The following is a 17196-nucleotide window of genomic DNA, read 5'->3' as shown; positions in this document are numbered from 1 at the left end:
CCAAACAGCAATCGGAGAAGCTAACTAAATAGTTTAGAACAATCAGTCACAGGAGCAACATTTAACAGTTGCCCTCGCTTGGACAAGTGTTTTCAAACTGAGACAAATAAGACAGTAACCTTAAGCAAGGGTTTCCATTGCCCTGCGGATGCCTGTTTCAAGTATAACACTTAGATTAGTAATCTTAGATTAGTTATCTAAAAACATAGCATTTTGAGTATAACAGAAAGGGTCAAGCCAGCATGGAGTGACACAAGTTACTGATCATTGTTGATTCACACAAGATTAGCTATGAACGCAAGTCAGAATGAGGTGAGACCATCAAATCTCTCATTTTACCAGAGACCTTTCATTGACAATGGCAGTGGTGGGATTTGAACCCACGCCTCCTGAGAGACTGGAGCCTTAATCCAGCGCCTTTGACCACTCGGCCACACTACCTGTAAATAAAGCAGTTGCATCAGCTTCTTGGGACGAATATTTGATGTCCATTGCCGCACTAAAGAGTGAAAACATTACCTTCAGACACTTGGGGGAATGGCTGCTTAGTCAACTGAAAACATTGCAATATAAGAATGGATTGAAAATATAGAGAAGTTTGCCTTATCTAAAGTCTTTACAATTAGCAGAGGATGGTTTCGATCCATCGACATCTGGGTTATGGGCCCAGCACGCTTCCGCTGCACCACTCTGCTCTCTCTTTCAAAGAGTGGGACTTGTAAATATCTTTTAGTTGTTGTGGAAATCTTTGGGAATCAGAGGGAATCAATATTTCAGCAGCTAACTGGTTGCAAAAGTATGCATATTTTGGATGTTGCAGCAACCTTGTTTCTAGTGATTTCCCCAAATCCAAACAAGAATCTTAAAAGCGTTCACAAGACATTTCACAAATACACTTGTGGGAATGAATGCTTAGGCATTTGAAAACATGGCAATGTGAGTATGGACTGAAGTAAGTGTTGAGCCACTCCGCCGTGAAGGTATTACAATGAGAACTTACTGGGTACACACATTAACTTAAGTGAAGATGCACAAACACAACAGTGAGTATGTGTATGCATGTGTTCCAATAATCTTAAAGTAAAGTCCAGAAAGAACGGCAGTGGTGGGATTAGAACCCACGCCTCCTTAGAGACTGGAGCGACCTTGTTTCTATTGATTTCCCCAATTCCAAACAAGAATCTTGAAAGTGTCTACAAGAAATTTCACGAATACACTTGTGGGAATGAATGCTTAGGCATTTGAAAACATGGCAATGTGAGTATGGATTGAAGTAAGTGTTGAGCCACTCCGCCGTGAAGGAATTACAATGAGAACTTACTGGGTACACACATTAACTTAAGTGAAGATGCACAAACACAACAGTGAGCATGTGTATGCATGTGTTCCAATAATCTTAAAGTAAAGTCCAGAAAGAATGGCAGTGGTGGGATTTGAACCCACGCCTCCATAGAGACTGGAGCCTAAATCCAGCGCCTTCGACCAGTCGGCCGCACTACCTTGGCTTCAGAGAAGTGTTCCTGCTCCGCCCAGTTGTTCTGAACACACTCTAAGCAAAGTCGTCAGCCTTCAATGTTCATTGTAACCCAAACAGCAATCGGAGAAGCTAACTAAATAGTTTAGAACAATCAGTCACAGGAGCAACATTTAACAGTTGCCCTCGCTTGGACAAGTGTTTTCAAACTGAGACAAATAAGACAATAACCTTAAGCAAGGGTTTCCATTGACCTGCGGATGCCTGTTTCAAGTATAACACTTAGATTAGTAATCTTAGATTAGTTATCTAAAAACATAGCATTTTGAGTATAACAGAAAGGGTCGAGCCAGCATGGAGTGACACAAGCTACTGATCATTGTTGATTCACACAAGATTGGCTATGAATGCAAGTCAGAATGAGGTGAGACCATCAAATCTCTCATTTTACCAGAGACCTTTCATTGACAATGGCAGTGGTGGGATTTGAACCCACGCCTCCTGAGAGACTGGAGCCTTAATCCAGCGCCTTTGACCACTCGGCCACACTACCTGTAAATAAAGCAGTTGCATCAGCTTCTTGGGACGAATATTTGATGTCCATTGCCGCACTAAAGAGTGAAAACATTACCTTCAGACACTTGGGGGAATGGCTGCTTAGTCAACTGAAAACATTGCAATATAAGAATGGATTGAAAATATAGAGAAGTTTGACTTATCTAAAGTCTTTACAAGTAGCAGAGGATGGTTTCGATCCATCGACATCTGGGTTATGGGCCCAGCACGCTTCCGCTGCGCCGCTCTGCTCTCTCTTTCAAAGAGTGGGACTTGTAAATATCTTTTAGTTGTTGTGGAAATCTTTGGGAATCAGAGGGAATCAATATTTCAGCAGCTAACTGGTTGCAAAAGTATGCATATTTTGGATGTTGCAGCGACCTTGTTTCTAGTGATTTCCCCAAATCCAAACAAGAATCTTAAAAGCGTTCACAAGACATTTCACGAATACACTTGTGGGAATGAATGTTTAGGCATTTGAAAACATGGCAATGTGAGTATGGACTGAAGTAAGTGTTGAGCCACTCCGCCGTGAAGGTATTACAATGAGAACTTACTGGGTACACACATTAACTTAAGTGAAGATGCACAAACACAACAGTGAGTATGTGTATGCATGTGTTCCAATAATCTTAAAGTAAAGTCCAGAAAGAACGGCAGTGGTGGGATTTGAACCCACGCCTCCTTAGAGACTGGAGCGACCTTGTTTCTATTGATTTCCCCAATTCCAAACAAGAATCTTGAAAGTGTCTACAAGACATTTCACGAATACACTTGTGGGAATGAATGCTTAGGCATTTGAAAACATGGCAATGTGAGTATGGATTGAAGTAAGTGTTGAGCGACTCCGCCGTGAAGGAATTACAATGAGAACTTACTGGGTACACACATTAACTTAAGTGAAGATGCACAAACACAACAGTGAGCATGTGTATGCATGTGTTCCAATAATCTTAAAGTAAAGTCCAGAAAGAATGGCAGTGGTGGGATTTGAACCCACGCCTCCATAGAGACTGGAGCCTAAATCCAGCGCCTTCGACCACTCGGCCACACTACCTTGGCTTCAGAGAAGTGTTCCTGCTCCGCCCAGTTGTTCTGAACACACTCTAAGCAAAGTCGTCAGCCTTCAATGTTCATTGTAACCCAAACAGCAATCGGAGAAGCTAACTAAATAGTTTAGAACAATCAGTCACAGGAGCAACATTTAACAGTTGCCCTCGCTTGGACAAGTGTTTTCAAACTGAGACAAATAAGACACTAACCTTAAGCAAGGGTTTCCATTGACTTGCGGATGCCTGTTTCAAGTATAACACTTAGATTAGTAATCTTAGATTAGTTATCTAAAAACATAGCATTTTGAGTATAACAGAAAGGGTCAAGCCAGCATGGAGTGACACAAGCTACTGATCATTGTTTATTCACACAAGATTAGCTATGAACGCAAGTCAGAATGAGGTGAGACAATCAAATCTCTCATTTTACCAGAGACCTTTCATTGACAATGGCAGTGGTGGGATTTGAACCCACGCCTCCTGAGAGACTGGAGCCTTAATCCAGCGCCTTTGACCACTCGGCCACACTACCCGTAAATAAAACAGTTGCATCAGCTTCTTGGGACGAATATTTGATGTCCATTGCCGCACTAAAGAGTGAAAACATTACCTTCAGACACTTGGGGGAATGGCTGCTTAGTCAACTGAAAACATTGCAATATAAGAATGGATTGAAAATATAGAGAAGTTTGACTTATCTAAAGTCTTTACAAGTAGCAGAGGATGGTTTCGATCCATCGACATCTGGGTTATGGGCCCAGCACGCTTCCGCTGCGCCACTCTGCTCTCTCTTTCAAAGAGTGGGACTTGTAAATATCTTTTAGTTGTTGTGGAAATCTTTGGGAATCAGAGGGAATCAATATTTCAGCAGCTAACTGGTTGCAAAAGTATGCATATTTTGGATGTTGCAGCAACCTTGTTTCTAGTGATTTCCCCAAATCCAAACAAGAATCTTAAAAGCGTTCACAAGACATTTCACAAATACACTTGTGGGAATGAATGCTTAGGCATTTGAAAACATGGCAATGTGAGTATGGACTGAAGTAAGTGTTGAGCCACTCCGCCGTGAAGGTATTACAATGAGAACTTACTGGGTACACACATTAACTTAAGTGAAGATGCACAAACACAACAGTGAGTATGTGTATGCATGTGTTCCAATAATCTTAAAGTAAAGTCCAGAAAGAATGGCAGTGGTGGGATTTGAACTCACGGCTCCATAGAGACTGGAGCGACCTTGTTTCTATTGATTTCCCCAATTCCATACAAGAATCTTGAAAGTGTTTACAAGACATTTCACGAATACACTTGTGGGAATGAATGCTTAGGCATTTGAAAACATGGCAATGTGAGTATGGATTGAAGTAAGTGTTGAGCGACTCCGCCGTGAAGGAATTACAATGAGAACTTACTGGGTACACACATTAACTTAAGTGAAGATGCACAAACACAACAGTGAGCATGTGTATGCATGTGTTCCAATAATCTTAAAGTAAAGTCCAGAAAGAATGGCAGTGGTGGGATTTGAACCCACGCCTCCATAGAGACTGGAGCCTAAATCCAGCGCCTTCGACCACTCGGCCACACTACCTTGGCTTCAGAGAAGTGTTCCTGCTCCGCCCAGTTGTTCTGAACACACTCTAAGCAAAGTCGTCAGCCTTCAATGTTCATTGTAACCCAAACAGCAATCGGAGAAGCTAACTAAATAGTTTAGAACAATCAGTCACAGGAGCAACATTTAACAGTTGCCCTCGCTTGGACAAGTGTTTTCAAACTGAGACAAATAAGACACTAACCTTAAGCAAGGGTTTCCATTGACTTGCGGATGCCTGTTTCAAGTATAACACTTAGATTAGTAATCTTAGATTAGTTATCTAAAAACATAGCATTTTGAGTATAACAGAAAGGGTCAAGCCAGCATGGAGTGACACAAGCTACTGATCATTGTTTATTCACACAAGATTGGCTATGAACGCAAGTCAGAATGAGGTGAGATCATCAAATCTCTCATTTTACCAGAGACCTTTCATTGACAATGGCAGTGGTGGGATTTGAACCCACGCCTCCTGAGAGACTGGAGCCTTAATCCAGCGCCTTTGACCACTCGGCCACACTACCTGTAAATAAAACAGTTGCATCAGCTTCTTGGGACGAATATTTGATGTCCATTGCCGCACTAAAGAGTGAAAACATTACCTTCAGACACTTGGGGGAATGGCTGCTTAGTCAACTGAAAACATTGCAATATAAGAATGGATTGAAAATATAGAGAAGTTTGACTTATCTAAAGTCTTTACAAGTAGCAGAGGATGGTTTCGATCCATCGACATCTGGGTTATGGGCCCAGCACGCTTCCGCTGCGCCACTCTGCGACCTTGTTTCTATTGATTTCCCCAATTCCAAACAAGAATCTTGAAAGTGTCTACAAGACATTTCACGAATACACTTGTGGGAATGAATGCTTAGGCATTTGAAAACATGGCAATGTGAGTATGGATTGAAGTAAGTGTTGAGCCACTCCACCGTGAAGGAATTACAATGAGAACTTACTGGGTACACACATTAACTTAAGTGAAGATGCACAAACACAACAGTGAGCATGTGTATGCATGTGTTCCAATAATCTTAAAGTAAAGTCCAGAAAGAATGGCAGTGGTGGGATTTGAACCCACGCCTCCATAGAGACTTGAGCCTAAATCCAGCGCCTTCGACCAGTCGGCCGCACTACCTTGGCTTCAGAGAAGTGTTCCTGCTCCGCCCAGTTGTTCTGAACACACTCTAAGCAAAGTCGTCAGCCTTCAATGTTCATTGTAACCCAAACAGCAATCGGAGAAGCTAACTAAATAGTTTAGAACAATCAGTCACAGGAGCAACATTTAACAGTTGCCCTCGCTTGGACAAGTGTTTTCAAACTGAGACAAATAAGACAGTAACCTTAAGCAAGGGTTTCCATTGACTTGCGGATGCCTGTTTCAAGTATAACACTTAGATTAGTAATCTTAGATTAGTTATCTAAAAACATAGCATTTTGAGTATAACAGAAAGGGTCAAGCCAGCATGGAGTGACTGATCATTGTTGATTCACACAAGATTAGCTATGAACGCAAGTCAGAATGAGGTGAGATCATCAAATCTCTCATTTTACCAGAGACCTTTCATTGACAATGGCAGTGGTGGGATTTGAACCCACGCCTCCTGAGAGACTGGAGCCTTAATCCAGCGCCTTTGACCACTCGGCCACACTACCTGTAAATAAAACAGTTGCATCAGCTTCTTGGGACGAATATTTGATGTCCATTGCCGCACTAAAGAGTGAAAACATTAACTTCAGACACTTGGGGGAATGGCTGCTTAGTCAACTGAAAACATTGCAATATAAGAATGGATTGAAAATATAGAGAAGTTTGCCTTATCTAAAGTCTTTACAAGTAGCAGAGGATGGTTTCAATCCATCGACATCTGGGTTATGGGCCCAGCACGCTCCCGCTGCACCACTCTGCTCTCTCTTTCAAAGAGTGGGACTTGTAAATATCTTTTACTTGTTGTGGAAATCTTTGGGAATCAGAGGGAATCAATATTTCAGCAGCTAACTGGTTGCAAAAGTATGCATATTTTGGATGTTGCAGCGACCTTGTTTCTAGTGATTTCCCCAAATCCAAACAAGAATCTTAAAAGCGTTCACAAGACATTTCACGAATACACTTGTGGGAATGAATGTTTAGGCATTTGAAAACATGGCAATGTGAGTATGGATTGAAGTAAGTGTTGAGCCACTCCGCCGTGAAGGTATTACAATGAGAACTTACTGGGTACACACATTAACTTAAGTGAAGATGCACAAACACAACAGTGAGTATGTGTATGCATGTGTTCCAATAATCTTAAAGTAAAGTCCAGAAAGAACGGCAGTGGTGGGATTTGAACCCACGCCTCCTTAGAGACTGGAGCGACCTTGTTTCTATTGATTTCCCCAATTCCAAACAAGAATCTTGAAAGTGTCTACAAGACATTTCACGAATACACTTGTGGGAATGAATGCTTAGGCATTTGAAAACATGGCAATGTGAGTATGGATTGAAGTAAGTGTTGAGCCACTCCACCGTGAAGGAATTACAATGAGAACTTACTGGGTACACACATTAACTTAAGTGAAGATGCACAAACACAACAGTGAGCATGTGTATGCATGTGTTCCAATAATCTTAAAGTAAAGTCCAGAAAGAATGGCAGTGGTGGGATTTGAACCCACGCCTCCATAGAGACTGGAGCCTAAATCCAGCACCTTCGACCAGTCGGCCGCACTACCTTGGCTTCAGAGAAGTGTTCCTGCTCCGCCCAGTTGTTCTGAACACACTCTAAGCAAAGTCGTCAGCCTTCAATGTTCATTGTAACCCAAACAGCAATCGGAGAAGCTAACTAAATAGTTTAGAACAATCAGTCACAGGAGCAACATTTAACAGTTGCCCTCGCTTGGACAAGTGTTTTCAAACTGAGACAAATAAGACAATAACCTTAAGCAAGGGTTTCCATTGACCTGCGGATGCCTGTTTCAAGTATAACACTTAGATTAGTAATCTTAAATTAGTTATCTAAAAACATAGCATTTTGAGTATAACAGAAAGGGTCAAGCCAGCATGGAGTGACACAAATTACTGAACATTGTTGATTCACACAAGATTAGCTATGAACGCAAGTCAGAATGAGGTGAGACCATCAAATCTCTCATTTTACCAGAGACCTTTCATTGACAATGGCAGTGGTGGGATTTGAACCCACGCCTCCTGAGAGACTGGAGCCTTAATCCAGCACCTTTGACCACTCGGCCACACTACCTGTAAATAAAACAGTTGCATCAGCTTCTTGGGACGAATATTTGATGTCCATTGCCGCACTAAAGAGTGAAAACATTACCTTCAGACACTTGGAGGAATGGCTGCTTAGTCAACTGAAAACATTGCAATATAAGAATGGATTGAAAATATAGAGAAGTTTGACTTATCTAAAGTCTTTACAAGTAGCAGAGGATGGTTTCGATCCATCGACATCTGGGTTATGGGCCCAGCACGCTTCCGCTGCGCCACTCTGCTCTCTCTTTCAAAGAGTGGGACTTGTAAATATCTTTTAGTTGTTGTGGAAATCTTTGGGAATCAGAGGGAATCAATATTTCAGCAGCTAACTGGTTGCAAAAGTATGCATATTTTGGATGTTGCAGCGACCTTGTTTCTAGTGATTTCCCCAAATCCAAACAAGAATCTTAAAAGCGTTCACAAGACATTTCACGAATACACTTGTGGGAATGAATGTTTAGGCATTTGAAAACATGGCAATGTGAGTATGGATTGAAGTAAGTGTTGAGCCACTCCGCCGTGAAGGTATTACAATGAGAACTTACTGGGTACACACATTAACTTAAGTGAAGATGCACAAACACAACAGTGAGTATGTGTATGCATGTGTTCCAATAATCTTAAAGTAAAGTCCAGAAAGAATGGCAGTGGTGGGATTTGAACTCACGGCTCCATAGAGACTGGAGTGACCTTGTTTCTATTGATTTCCCCAATTCCATACAAGAATCTTGAAAGTGTTTACAAGACATTTCACGAATACACTTGTGGGAATGAATGCTTAGGCATTTGAAAACATGGCAATGTGAGTATGGATTGAAGTAAGTGTTGAGCGACTCCGCCGTGAAGGAATTACAATGAGAACTTACTGGGTACACACATTAACTTAAGTGAAGATGCACAAACACAACAGTGAGCATGTGTATGCATGTGTTCCAATAATCTTAAAGTAAAGTCCAGAAAGAATGGCAGTGGTGGGATTTGAACCCACGCCTCCATAGAGACTGGAGCCTAAATCCAGCGCCTTCGACCACTCGGCCACACTACCTTGGCTTCAGAGAAGTGTTCCTGCTCCGCCCAGTTGTTCTGAACACACTCTAAGCAAAGTCGTCAGCCTTCAATGTTCATTGTAACCCAAACAGCAATCGGAGAAGCTAACTAAATAGTTTAGAACAATCAGTCACAGGAGCAACATTTAACAGTTGCCCTCGCTTGGACAAGTGTTTTCAAACTGAGACAAATAAGACACTAACCTTAAGCAAGGGTTTCCATTGACTTGCGGATGCCTGTTTCAAGTATAACACTTAGATTAGTAATCTTAGATTAGTTATCTAAAAACATAGCATTTTGAGTATAACAGAAAGGGTCAAGCCAGCATGGAGTGACACAAGTTATTGATCATTGTTGATTCACACAAGATTAGCTATGAATGCAAGTCAGAATGAGGTGAGACCATCAAATCTCTCATTTTACCAGAGACCTTTCACTGACAATGGCAGTGGTGGGATTTGAACCCACGCCTCCTGAGAGACTGGAGCTTTTATCCAGCGCCTTTGACCACTCGGCCACACTACCTGTAAATAAAACAGTTGCATCAGCTTCTTGGGACGAATATTTGATGTCCATTGCCGCACTAAAGAGTGAAAACATTACCTTCAGACACTTGGGGGAATGGCTGCTTAGTCAACTGAAAACATTGCAATATAAGAATGGATTGAAAATATAGAGAAGTTTGCCTTATCTAAAGTCTTTACAATTAGCAGAGGATGGTTTCAATCCATCGACATCTGGGTTATGGGCCCAGCACGCTTCCGCTGCGCCACTCTGCTCTCTCTTTCAAAGAGTGGGACTTGTAAATATCTTTTAGTTGTTGTGGAAATCTTTGGGAATCAGAGGGAATCAATATTTCAGCAGCTAACTGGTTGCAAAAGTATGCATATTTTGGATGTTGCAGCAACCTTGTTTCTAGTGATTTCCCCAAATCCAAACAAGAATCTTAAAAGCGTTCACAAGACATTTCACAAATACACTTGTGGGAATGAATGCTTAGGCATTTGAAAACATGGCAATGTGAGTATGGACTGAAGTAAGTGTTGAGCCACTCCGCCGTGAAGGTATTACAATGAGAACTTACTGGGTACACACATTAACTTAAGTGAAGATGCACAAACACAACAGTGAGTATGTGTATGCATGTGTTCCAATAATCTTAAAGTAAAGTCCAGAAAGAACGGCAGTGGTGGGATTTGAACTCACGGCTCCATAGAGACTGGAGCGACCTTGTTTCTATTGATTTCCCCAATTCCATACAAGAATCTTGAAAGTGTTTACAAGACATTTCACGAATACACTTGTGGGAATGAATGCTTAGGCATTTGAAAACATGGCAATGTGAGTATGGATTGAAGTAAGTGTTGAGCGACTCCGCCGTGAAGGAATTACAATGAGAACTTACTGGGTACACACATTAACTTAAGTGAAGATGCACAAACACAACAGTGAGCATGTGTATGCATGTGTTCCAATAATCTTAAAGTAAAGTCCAGAAAGAATGGCAGTGGTGGGATTTGAACCCACGCCTCCATAGAGACTGGAGCCTAAATCCAGCGCCTTCGACCACTCGGCCACACTACCTTGGCTTCAGAGAAGTGTTCCTGCTCCGCCCAGTTGTTCTGAACACACTCTAAGCAAAGTCGTCAGCCTTCAATGTTCATTGTAACCCAAACAGCAATCGGAGAAGCTAACTAAATAGTTTAGAACAATCAGTCACAGGAGCAACATTTAACAGTTGCCCTCGCTTGGACAAGTGTTTTCAAACTGAGACAAATAAGACACTAACCTTAAGCAAGGGTTTCCATTGACTTGCGGATGCCTGTTTCAAGTATAACACTTAGATTAGTAATCTTAGATTAGTTATCTAAAAACATAGCATTTTGAGTATAACTGAAAGGGTCAAGCCAGCATGGAGTGACACAAGTTATTGATCATTGTTGATTCACACAAGATTAGCTATGAACGCAAGTCAGAATGAGGTGAGACCATCAAATCTCTCATTTTACCAGAGACCTTTCACTGACAATGGCAGTGGTGGGATTTGAACCCACGCCTCCTGAGAGACTGGAGCTTTTATCCAGCGCCTTTGACCACTCGGCCACACTACCTGTAAATAAAACAGTTGCATCAGCTTCTTGGGACGAATATTTGATGTCCATTGCCGCACTAAAGAGTGAAAACATTACCTTCAGACACTTGGGGGAATGGCTGCTTAGTCAACTGAAAACATTGCAATATAAGAATGGATTGAAAATATAGAGAAGTTTGCCTTATCTAAAGTCTTTACAATTAGCAGAGGATGGTTTCGATCCATCGACATCTGGGTTATGGGCCCAGCACGCTTCCGCTGCGCCACTCTGCTCTCTCTTTCAAAGAGTGGGACTTGTAAATATCTTTTAGTTGTTGTGGAAATCTTTGGGAATCAGAGGGAATCAATATTTCAGCAGCTAACTGGTTGCAAAAGTATGCATATTTTGGATGTTGCAGCAACCTTGTTTCTAGTGATTTCCCCAAATCCAAACAAGAATCTTAAAAGCGTTCACAAGACATTTCACAAATACACTTGTGGGAATGAATGCTTAGGCATTTGAAAACATGGCAATGTGAGTATGGACTGAAGTAAGTGTTGAGCCACTCCGCCGTGAAGGTATTACAATGAGAACTTACTGGGTACACACATTAACTTAAGTGAAGATGCACAAACACAACAGTGAGTATGTGTATGCATGTGTTCCAATAATCTTAAAGTAAAGTCCAGAAAGAACGGCAGTGGTGGGATTTGAACTCACGGCTCCATAGAGACTGGAGCGACCTTGTTTCTATTGATTTCCCCAATTCCATACAAGAATCTTGAAAGTGTTTACAAGACATTTCACGAATACACTTGTGGGAATGAATGCTTAGGCATTTGAAAACATGGCAATGTGAGTATGGATTGAAGTAAGTGTTGAGCCACTCCGCCGTGAAGGAATTACAATGAGAACTTACTGGGTACACACATTAACTTAAGTGAAGATGCACAAACACAACAGTGAGCATGTGTATGCATGTGTTCCAATAATCTTAAAGTAAAGTCCAGAAAGAATGGCAGTGGTGGGATTTGAACCCACGCCTCCATAGAGACTGGAGCCTAAATCCAGCGCCTTCGACCACTCGGCCACACTACCTTGGCTTCAGAGAAGTGTTCCTGCTCCGCCCAGTTGTTCTGAACACACTCTAAGCAAAGTCGTCAGCCTTCAATGTTCATTGTAACCCAAACAGCAATCGGAGAAGCTAACTAAATAGTTTAGAACAATCAGTCACAGGAGCAACATTTAACAGTTGCCCTCGCTTGGACAAGTGTTTTCAAACTGAGACAAAAAAGACACTAACCTTAAGCAAGGGTTTCCATTGACTTGCGGATGCCTGTTTCAAGTATAACACTTAGATTAGTAATCTTAGATTAGTTATCTAAAAACATAGCATTTTGAGTATAACAGAAAGGGTCAAGCCAGCATGGAGTGACACAAGTTACTGATCATTGTTGATTCACACAAGATTAGCTATGAATGCAAGTCAGAATGAGGTGAGACCATCAAATCTCTCATTTCACCAGAGACCTTTCATTGACAATGGCAGTGGTGGGATTTGAACCCACGCCTCCTGAGAGACTGGAGCCTTAACCCAGCGCCTTTGACCACTCGGCCACACTACCTGTAAATAAAACAGTTGCATCAGCTTCTTGGGACGAATATTTGATGTCCATTGCCGCACTAAAGAGTGAAAACATTACCTTCAGACACTTGGGGGAATGGCTGCTTAGTCAACTGAAAACATTGCAATATAAGAATGGATTGAAAATATAGAGAAGTTTGCCTTATCTAAAGTCTTTACAATTAGCAGAGGATGGTTTCGATCCATCGACATCTGGGTTATGGGCCCAGCACGCTTCCGCTGCACCACTCTGCTCTCTCTTTCAAAGAGTGGGACTTGTAAATATCTTTTAGTTGTTGTGGAAATCTTTGGGAATCAGAGGGAATCAATATTTCAGCAGCTAACTGGTTGCAAAAGTATGCATATTTTGGATGTTGCAGCAACCTTGTTTCTAGTGATTTCCCCAAATCCAAACAAGAATCTTAAAAGTGTTCACAAGACATTTCACAAATACACTTGTGGGAATGAATGCTTAGGCATTTGAAAACATGGCAATGTGAGTATGGACTGAAGTAAGTGTTGAGCCACTCCGCCGTGAAGGTATTACAATGAGAACTTACTGGGTACACACATTAACTTAAGTGAAGATGCACAAACACAACAGTGAGTATGTGTATGCATGTGTTCCAATAATCTTAAAGTAAAGTCCAGAAAGAATGGCAGGATTTGAACCCACGCCTCCATAGACACTGGAGCCTAAATCCAGCACCTTCGACCACTCAGCCACACTACCTTGGCTTCAGAGAAGTGTTCCTGCTCCGCCCAGTTGTTCTGAACACACTCTAAGCAAAGTCGTCAGCCTTCAATGTTCATTGTAACGCAAACAGCAATCGGAGAAGCTAACTAAATAGTTTAGAACAATCAGTCACAGGAGCAACATTTAACAGTTGCCCTCGCTTGGACAAGTGTTTTCAAACTGAGACAAATAAGACATTAACCTTAAGCAAGGCTTTCCATTGACCTGTGGATGCCTGTTTCAAGTTTAACACTTTTGGCAAAGATTGATTAGTTATCTAAAAACGTGACAATTTGAGTATAACAGAAAGGGTCAAGCCAGAATGGAGCGAAACAAGTTACTGATCATTGTTGATTCACACAAGTATAATAAGCTTAGCTATGAACGCAACTTGAATGAGGTCAGACCATCACATCTCTCATTTTACCAGAGAACTTTCCTTTGTTGTGGATATCTTTGGGAATCGGAGATTCCAATAATAAGATCCAATAATCTTAAAGTAAAGTCCAGAAGGGCCAACCATGATGAATTTTCCTAAACCTTACACATTAGTTTTGTTACTTAAACATAACTTTGATTTTGTAGATTGAAGAAAAAGATGTCAGAAAAAAAAGAAAAAAATAAGCACGGAAACCAAAAGACAAACTTTTGCAACTATTTCTCAAACTTCTTTGAGGAGTCACACTGTATGGCTCAAGTTGCTCAAGTTGACCTGAACCAACAACTTGTACTGCAAGAAATCTACATTCCAATCAATATGAACAGCACAAAAAATAACGGGGACTGTTAAACACACATTTCACATGGCTTGTCATGGCTGAATACAATAGATATTGTACTATTTCTGCCAACACTTGCAAGCTGTCATGGACAATGCCATAAATGGTGTGTGGTGTGGCTGTACAGTTATGACAAGTTACATAGATCAGTGCCAATAAAGGTAACCTACAATATTTTTTTCACATCTTCTAGGCATCGTCACTAGCAGTAGATCCTCTCCAAAAAAGGAGTGAAACACTAGTGAACCAAACAACTTTCTGAAAATAGCAGAAAGTGAGCTCCTCATCCGGACCACACTAGACTCACCACTTAATTAGAAATCTGTTGATTATCATAAAGGTTGCCAGAGATGGCAATGTTGGTCGATCTGTCTACCACTTTTATCCAGACTGAAACAATTTTTAAATAGATTGTCATGGAATTCTGTACAGACATTCATGGTCACCAGATGGTGAATCCGACTGACTTTGGTGATCCCCTGAATTTTACCCTTGTGCCCCCACAAGGTTCACATTCATGGTTTGGATTGACATGCAATTTACAAAAGGGTCCTATAGGCTACTTTAATTGACATAGGTTGACTTTTTAGTTCATGATTGTATTATCTCAACTATTGGATGGACTACAGACACAAATTTGCTAATTAATTGTAATGGCTTTAATCCTATGATTTTTCCTCAAGGCACATCATCAGATAAAAATTACACCTTGTACAGTGCTTTGATTTATCCCCAAATACATGCAAGCCCCATAAGCTGATCTTTGTGGTTAATGCTAATTAACATATATTTGCATGCTAACGTGCTTAGCCAAGACAATGAACATGGAAAACATTATACCGGATAAGAATCAAATTGTCAGCATTATCATTGTGAGCATGTTAACGTGCTGATGTGAGCATTTAGCCCAGCCCAAGCCTTGAACATGCAAGAAAAACACAAGGATCTTTTCATTTAAAAGATAAAAGGTCAGTACCTATCAATTTGTGTCCTATGCTTTCCACCTCCAGACTTTCTGAAACATCTAAACAAAAGGGTGTCCATCAACTTAATCAACCACACGATCAGTGAATACTAACTACACAATGTGAGCAAGTGACTCACTCTCTTCCCCATTTGGGAATATCACTGTTGAATGAAGTATTCAAAAAGACTGACCTTGTAACAAACCTGCCTCTATAAACTCTCACCTAACAGTCCCTCAATCGAACTCAGACAAAAGTTTTGTTCATTTTCTACTAGGGGCAACTTCACGAGTAGTGCCATTAAATTCCATTTCACCCCAGATAGAGACTCAATTTGAGTGAGTGTATCTGCGTGTGTTTATGTCCTTAAGGTTTATGTGCATTGTGTGTGTGTGTGTGTGTGTGTGTGTGTGTGTGTGTGTGTGTGTGTAAGCGGATAGAAGGTCCTCGTTTTTTTTTTCCAGAAACAGTGTGTGTCCGAGTCAATTCAGGATTTATTTCCTGGCACATTGGGTGTGTCTCAGATTGTGGAGCGACATTGTGTATTTGTGTATGTGTGTGATAGCAAGTGCACATCTTTGTGTTACTGTCTCAATAGCCCATTTCCCCGAAGTCATTTCTCATCTCTGTGATGGTCTTTGGTTCAAGGGTGCAGGCTCATACCCTAAAGTGGCTTTTTTATTTTACCACCACCACCAAACCACTACACAAATAAAGCTGAAGTGCCTCAGTTTTTTATGGCGTCTCTGCTTCATTAGAGAGAGGGATGACAGGAAAGATAGACAGAGTGGCATGCATTTGAACTTGTGATGAGCATCTACAGGATTATGCATCTTGCTCTGATGAGCAATAAGGTCACCTTGCATATATATAGTACTGTTAATGCACTACCGACTTGCCTAACATTTGCAAACTGTGGCTGGTCCTTGTCTGAAATGACTAAATACTCTAGGGGGGAAGTAACACCACTTACAAAAGTGGCAAAAGCAACATCAAGAAGTCCACAAAAACAATAACAAGAAATTACACAAATTATTTAACATGAACTGTAGTTGTCCTTAAAAAAGATACAATATAATTAATATATGTTGAAACCAAACATTCAACAAATATTTGGCAAAATGCATTCTTCCCATTTTATTTATCGATTTATTTATTTTTTGTAACACGATTTTGATTGAATATCTATATAGTGTAATAATTTACCCAACATGAAATATATATAAATCCTTCTAGAAATCATCAATTTGTGAAATCACACATTTTCAAATAAACATGCTTGTAAACAAGTTATGTGTATGTTTAGTGTTTACATTCATATATTAAATTCATTCATTCATATTGCACACCAAATTTTACGAGCTTGAAGTCTTCTCCCTTAACTTTGTCACTTCATTACTACATCAAAGTTAATGCTGTCAACTATCACTCAGTAGGAAACCAATGGCTGGAACATGTATTGTGTCAGCAGAATACTTGTCAGCAAGCATGATTTAAACAAAACAGGGATTCACTCATTAAACCATTGCTACATACCACTACTGTGAAAAACCAGCAGGGTGCTTTCACTACTGAAATTAGGTACATTTGTCCTGCACCAAAAGAAAAACAAATATACTGTACATTGTTGTCTTCTAGTTCTGCTCCAGTTCCTTTTCACACTGACTTTTTACAAATGAAGCAGAGGAATAAACATGAAGTCTGACTGACTGTTTAGGCGATTGCCATCTTGCATCATTGGGGCATCATCAGGACCCACAGGGACATCAAATACCAGGGACTGACAGCAGGTCATGTTGCACTGTAATGCTTCTAATGAGTATATTTAATTTCTGTGATGTCACAAAAAGCTAATGGTGAAATAATTAGAATTCAAAAACATCTTAGGAATATTGACAAACAGGACAAAAAAGAGGTGTCTTGTACAGCAATATTACAGAGGGGATTACTACGGGATAAGTATGACACACCTTTTAGTGGCTTTATAGTAATAAAAGTACACAGAGTAGGATACAAGCACTGTCGTTTTATTGTCAGTCAGGGAA

General features: G+C 40.7%; 16 non-coding genes across 16 annotated transcripts; all 16 read right to left on the bottom strand.

Moving 5' to 3' along the window:
- Positions 1 to 359: 359 nt before the first annotated feature.
- trnal-aag (transfer RNA leucine (anticodon AAG)) lies at positions 360 to 441 on the bottom strand. The gene has a single exon. It is a non-coding gene; the product is annotated as a tRNA-Leu (tRNA).
- A 977-nt stretch (positions 442 to 1418) lies between these two features.
- On the bottom strand, positions 1419 to 1500 carry trnal-uag (transfer RNA leucine (anticodon UAG)). Its single transcript has one exon. It is a non-coding gene; the product is annotated as a tRNA-Leu (tRNA).
- A 445-nt stretch (positions 1501 to 1945) lies between these two features.
- On the bottom strand, positions 1946 to 2027 carry trnal-aag (transfer RNA leucine (anticodon AAG)). Its single transcript has one exon. It is a non-coding gene; the product is annotated as a tRNA-Leu (tRNA).
- Positions 2028 to 3004: 977 nt separating this feature from the next.
- On the bottom strand, positions 3005 to 3086 carry trnal-uag (transfer RNA leucine (anticodon UAG)). The gene has a single exon. It is a non-coding gene; the product is annotated as a tRNA-Leu (tRNA).
- A 445-nt stretch (positions 3087 to 3531) lies between these two features.
- trnal-aag (transfer RNA leucine (anticodon AAG)) lies at positions 3532 to 3613 on the bottom strand. Its single transcript has one exon. It is a non-coding gene; the product is annotated as a tRNA-Leu (tRNA).
- Positions 3614 to 4590: 977 nt separating this feature from the next.
- On the bottom strand, positions 4591 to 4672 carry trnal-uag (transfer RNA leucine (anticodon UAG)). Its single transcript has one exon. It is a non-coding gene; the product is annotated as a tRNA-Leu (tRNA).
- A 445-nt stretch (positions 4673 to 5117) lies between these two features.
- On the bottom strand, positions 5118 to 5199 carry trnal-aag (transfer RNA leucine (anticodon AAG)). Its single transcript has one exon. It is a non-coding gene; the product is annotated as a tRNA-Leu (tRNA).
- A 1047-nt stretch (positions 5200 to 6246) lies between these two features.
- Positions 6247 to 6328, bottom strand: trnal-aag (transfer RNA leucine (anticodon AAG)). Its single transcript has one exon. It is a non-coding gene; the product is annotated as a tRNA-Leu (tRNA).
- A 977-nt stretch (positions 6329 to 7305) lies between these two features.
- Positions 7306 to 7387, bottom strand: trnal-uag (transfer RNA leucine (anticodon UAG)). The gene has a single exon. It is a non-coding gene; the product is annotated as a tRNA-Leu (tRNA).
- Positions 7388 to 7832: 445 nt separating this feature from the next.
- On the bottom strand, positions 7833 to 7914 carry trnal-aag (transfer RNA leucine (anticodon AAG)). Its single transcript has one exon. It is a non-coding gene; the product is annotated as a tRNA-Leu (tRNA).
- A 977-nt stretch (positions 7915 to 8891) lies between these two features.
- Positions 8892 to 8973, bottom strand: trnal-uag (transfer RNA leucine (anticodon UAG)). The gene has a single exon. It is a non-coding gene; the product is annotated as a tRNA-Leu (tRNA).
- A 445-nt stretch (positions 8974 to 9418) lies between these two features.
- trnaf-aaa (transfer RNA phenylalanine (anticodon AAA)) lies at positions 9419 to 9500 on the bottom strand. The gene has a single exon. It is a non-coding gene; the product is annotated as a tRNA-Phe (tRNA).
- Positions 9501 to 10477: 977 nt separating this feature from the next.
- trnal-uag (transfer RNA leucine (anticodon UAG)) lies at positions 10478 to 10559 on the bottom strand. Its single transcript has one exon. It is a non-coding gene; the product is annotated as a tRNA-Leu (tRNA).
- Positions 10560 to 11004: 445 nt separating this feature from the next.
- Positions 11005 to 11086, bottom strand: trnaf-aaa (transfer RNA phenylalanine (anticodon AAA)). The gene has a single exon. It is a non-coding gene; the product is annotated as a tRNA-Phe (tRNA).
- Positions 11087 to 12063: 977 nt separating this feature from the next.
- Positions 12064 to 12145, bottom strand: trnal-uag (transfer RNA leucine (anticodon UAG)). The gene has a single exon. It is a non-coding gene; the product is annotated as a tRNA-Leu (tRNA).
- A 445-nt stretch (positions 12146 to 12590) lies between these two features.
- On the bottom strand, positions 12591 to 12672 carry trnal-aag (transfer RNA leucine (anticodon AAG)). The gene has a single exon. It is a non-coding gene; the product is annotated as a tRNA-Leu (tRNA).
- Between the last annotated feature and the right edge of the window lie 4524 nt (positions 12673 to 17196).

This window comes from Cebidichthys violaceus, unplaced genomic scaffold (genome assembly GCF_023349555.1).
Source record: "Cebidichthys violaceus isolate CVI_PGR_0920_01 unplaced genomic scaffold, fCebVio1.0.p SCAF_2, whole genome shotgun sequence".
NCBI classification, from domain to species: Eukaryota; Metazoa; Chordata; class Actinopteri; order Perciformes; family Stichaeidae; genus Cebidichthys; species Cebidichthys violaceus.
Note: the sequence above shows the minus strand (reverse complement) of the source record. Positions and strands in the feature narration are given on the sequence as shown.